General features: G+C 39.5%; 1 pseudogene; it reads left to right on the top strand.

Moving 5' to 3' along the window:
• Positions 1-363: 363 nt before the first annotated feature.
• On the top strand, positions 364-3,357 carry LOC142445796 (eukaryotic translation initiation factor 5 pseudogene; annotated as a pseudogene).
• Positions 3,358-4,907: the final 1,550 nt, after the last annotated feature.

The raw sequence follows: 4,907 nt of genomic DNA, 5'->3' as shown, positions 1-4,907 counted from the left end.
TTGTTATGCAAAAATCCTCCAGGCCCTGTAGCTGATTTCTGGAATTCCTTGGCTGGGCTTCTTATGCTGATTTATGTTAAGGGGCCCTCTCTATGTGCTCCTTAGAGATGAGGGATGACTGAGGTTTGAGTTTTTAACCAATAATATATATTTCACACTTATTTATGTTATGTTTGTGATGTGCTCTGGTTTGGGGGCTGTCATGTGGACCCCCAGAGGGGGAGATTCAGCTTATCAGGGGGGTTGTTTCCTTCTCTGCCAACTGGAACTAAATTTGCTCCCTGGACTGTTACTATCCACTTATTTTATCCCACACTGCAATCTGCCTCAGGTAAAAGTCTGCTTTTTCTCTTATTCCAAATTATGGCTACCTGCTACCACCACTCCTCAGGTTGTGAGCTCAAGGCAGCCAACAGCTTGGAGAGCTCTGGCGTGGGGTTCTGGGATTATGTCCATTTAAGGGTGTCCGCCTGGAGAAATCACAACTCCCTGTAAGGGTGTGAGAAGCTTTCCAGCTGGCGCCCATGGACTCGCCCAAACTAGAGAGCTTTAGAGGGTTGTTGATGTGCTTTGTGAGTGGAAATCACACTCAAAAAATGGATTCAGGAGAGAACAAGGTACCCTAGTTCTAATTTCTGGACTCCACTTCTCCATTTCCATCTGTTTTATATATTGTCAGATTGATTTCCATAGTGGCTGTACATACCTGTAGGTCCACCAACAGTGGATGAGAGTTCTATTTGTTAAGGCCATTCTTGGTTTCTTGGAATAGTGTTCTGTAGTTTTCCTCATATGAATACTTTTTAAAATTTTAGTCAGGTATTTCCCTAGATATTTCAATTTGTGCTTGGATACTGTGAAGAGTACTAGCTTTGTGATCTCCTCTTCTGTGGTCTTATCTGATGTGTATAGCAGTCGATAGAATTCTGTTAGTTGTTCTTGTATCCTCCCACTCTGCCAAACTCCTCTATTGCTTCCAGTACTCCCCTTGTGGAGCTTTTAGGATTTTCCATATATAAAGTCATATCTTCCGCAAATGATAATTTCATGTCTTCCTCCCCGAGGCAAATACCTTTGATATCTTTTCTTTTCCTTATGCTGTTGGCTAAAACCTCCTGTACGATGTTAAACAAGAGGGGGGACAAGAGGAAATATTGTCTGATCCCCCTTTTCAGTGGGATTGTCTTCATCTTTTCTCCAGTGACTACCACATGGGCTGTTGGTTTTTCATATACATCTTTAATTATCTTGAAAATTTTTCTTCCATTCCTATCTTCTTAAGTGTCTTAAACAGGAATAGGTGTTGGAGGTTGTCGAATGCATTTTCTACATCTGTCAATATTATCATGTGGTTCTTATGGTTCTTTCATGTCAATGTGGTGAATGATACTAATGGTCTTCCATGGGTTGAACCATCCCTCCATCCCTGGTATGAATTCCACTTGGTCATGGTAAATTATTTTTTAAATATACTTTTTTATTCTATTAGCCTGTATTTTGTTAAGGATTTTTGCATTGATGTTTATGAAAGATATTGGTCTGTAGTTCTCAGTTCTTCTGGGATCCCTGCCAGATTTCAGTATCAGGTCTATACTAGCTTTATAGAAGGAGTGTGCCATTTTTTCTATGTTCTGAAAGAGTTTGTATTAGGATTTATGCAGTTCTTCCCTGAATGTTTGGTAGAATTCTCCTGTGAAGTCATCTGGTCTGGGGTATTTTTTCTTGGTTACCCCATGAGAACCTTGTCTATTTTTTCTGTAGCTATGGGTCTGTTGAGATTCTTGACATCCCCCAGAATTTGTCCCTGTCTTACAAGTTGTTGAATTCATTGGAATACAGTTCTTTGCAATACTACGTGATTATCCTTTTAATTTGAATAGGGGCTATGGTAATGGCCCTTCTTTCAGCCTTCATCTTAGAAATTGAGATTTGTTCCCTCCTTTCCTTGGTTAGGTTTACTAGCGGTCAGTCAATTCTGTTTATCCTTTCAAAGAAGCAACTTTTAGCAGCATAAAGTTTTCCATAGTGTACAAATGTTCCATCTCCTGAATCTTAACCCCGTTTTTTTTATTATTTCTTTTCTTTTGATATTTGTAGGATTGACCTATTCACTCTGCTCTAGTTGGTGTAAATTTTGTGACAGCATATCAATCATAAGTCTCTCTTCCTTTTTCATTTGTGCATGTATTGCTATGAAACTTCCTCTGATAACTGCCTTTGCTGTGTCCCATAAGTTTTGGTATGTCGTGTTTTCATTCTCATTGGTTTCTAGAAATTGCCTAATTTTGCCTCCACCTCCAGATGAAATCAGTCCTCCCCGTGCTGTGGAAGATGAGGAGGATGATGAGGAGGATGACGATTGGGGCGAGGACACAACTGAGGAAGCACAGAGGCGCAGAATGGATGAAAGTCCTGACCCTTAGTGATGACCTAGAGAGGACCATCGAGGAACGGGTTAACATCCTGTTTGATTTTGTTAAGAAAAAGAAAGAAGAGGGTATTATTGATTCCTCTGACAAAGAAATTGTTGCTGAAGCAGAAAGGCTGGATGTAAAAGCCATGGGGCCCCTTGTTTTGACTGAAGTTCTTTTTAATGAGAAGATTAGGGAACAAATCAAGAAGTACAGACGGCACTTCCTCCGATTTTGTCACAACAACAAAAAGGCCCAGCGGTACCTTCTGCATGGTTTGGAGTGTGTGGTGGCGATGCATCAAACTCAGCTCATCTCCAAGATCCCACACATCTTGAAGGAGATGTATGATGCAGACCTTTTGGAGGAAGAGGTCATCATCAGCTGGTCCGAAAATGCCTCAAAGAAATACGTCTCAAAAGAACTTGCCAAAGAGATACGTGTCAAAGCTGAACCCTTCATAAAATGGTTGAAGGAAGCAGAAGAGGAGTCTTCTGGTGGTGAAGAAGAAGATGAAGATGAGAATATTGAGGTGGTGTATTCGAAGACTGCCAGTGTACCCAAAGTTGAAACTGTGAAGTCTGACAACAAGGATGATGACATTGATATTGATGCCATTTAAAGTGATGGATGCAACCTAGCTTAACAGTGTAATGCTGCAAAATTTTCCTGCATTATCAGCCAGAAGTGCGACATGTATGTGCAAAAGCTACATGGCTTAACATCATGCTACACTTTATACTAAAAATGTTCTACTGTGAGTGGTCTGTAATTAGTCCAATGAGACATCTAAGGAGTCCATACACACCCACGAGCAGATGTAGTTTGCTTATTTATAGCATGTTTTTGGATTCTTTCCTCTCCCCCCCCCCTGAAAACTTAGTGGTGGACCCATTTGGATCACATTTATACAGTTATAAAAATAAAGATTTGTTTTTGGTCATTCTTCAGAAAAAAAAAGAAAAGAAATTGCCTAATTTTATCATTGATCTGGACCAGTATGCATTCCTTTTGCAGTAGAGTTATTCATCCTCCAATTGTTGCTCTTGTTTTTTTTCTTCTTCAGATTGTTGATTTCCAGCCTTGTGGTGCAGTGGTCAGAGAAAGGTCTTTATGATATCAATGTGCTTAAATTTATATAGATTCTCTTTACGCCCCTGAATATGGCCTATCTTGTAATATGTTCCATGTATCTTGAAAAGAATGTGAATTTTTGGTATTTGGATAAAAATCTCGGTAAATATCAGGTCAAAATGTCTAATTGTAGTGCTTAGATCTCTAGCCTCCTTGTTGAGTTTCTTTCCCTGTGATCTATATTTCTCAGAGAGTGGTTTATTAAAGTCACCTACTATAACTATTGAGTCTGTGATATTTCATTTTTTGGAGCGTTTGGCTGATGTATTCAGCAGGTCTCTTGTTCTGAGACTATATGTTTAAAATTCTTAGTTGTTCTTTGTCTACCATTCCCTTGAGCATTATGTAGTGGCCTTGCTTATCTCTTTTTATGGTTTGCTTTTTGAGGTCATATTTATCTGGGATTAGGATTGCAACCCATGCTTTTTTTAATTGCTGTTTGCTTGGTATGCCTTTCTCAAGTCTTTGATTCACAGCCTACTTTTTTCTGTAATCTTGAGATGTGTCTCCTGTAGGCAGCAGGGTTGTGCTTTTGTTTTGTTTTTTCTTATGAGAGAGAGTGAGAGAGAGAGAGTGAGCGAGAGTGAGAGAGTGTGAGAGAGAGAGTGTGAGTGTGAGAGTGAGAGTGAGAGTCGAGGGTTGTGTTTTTTTAAGCCAGTCTGGTAGCCACCGTCTATTAATGCGTGAGTTCAGTTCATTGATATTCAGGGTTATTATCTCCATCTGTGGACTCTGTGATGTCATGTTATTGGGTGTTTTTCTACTTCCTTTTCTTATCAGTGTTTTGTGAATGTTCTTTCATCCCTTAAGCTAATGCTATCTTGTGGCTGTTGTCTCTTTGTTGCCCTCTGAGTGGGATTGTTCTGTGTGGCGGTCCCTTATTTATGCTTGGTGAGTGCTGTTCTTCTGCCCATACTGGGTCTGCAAGGATATTTTGTAGGGCTGGGGTTTTTCTAACATGTTCTAATTTTTCCTTATCTGGAAAGCCTCTTACTTCTCCATATATCATGATAGATAATTTGGCTTGGAAGAGTATTCTTGGGTTTGTGTTAATTTCCTTCATTTTTTTTGGTATATGTTACTCCACTCCCTTCTCTTCTTCATAGTATCTGCTGATAGGTCTGAACATATTCTTATTTGAGAAACTTTATATGTGATTACTTGTTTTTCCCCTAGTTGCTCTCATGATTTTCTCCTTTTCCTCAAAGTTGGATAGTTTAACTATTATGTGCCTTGGTGACTTCTTGGGATTCAATCTAACTGGTGTTCTTTCAGCTCTTGAATGGTTGCCAGATTTTCATTCATTAAGTGGGGGAAGTTTTCCTCCAAGAATTCTCTCACTATTGTTGTAGATGACATCTT

Source organism: Tenrec ecaudatus, chromosome 4, assembly GCF_050624435.1.
Source record: "Tenrec ecaudatus isolate mTenEca1 chromosome 4, mTenEca1.hap1, whole genome shotgun sequence".
Lineage (NCBI taxonomy): Eukaryota > Metazoa > Chordata > Mammalia > Afrosoricida > Tenrecidae > Tenrec > Tenrec ecaudatus.
The sequence above is the reverse complement of the archived record's forward strand: the minus strand, read 5'-3'. Positions and strand labels throughout refer to the sequence as shown.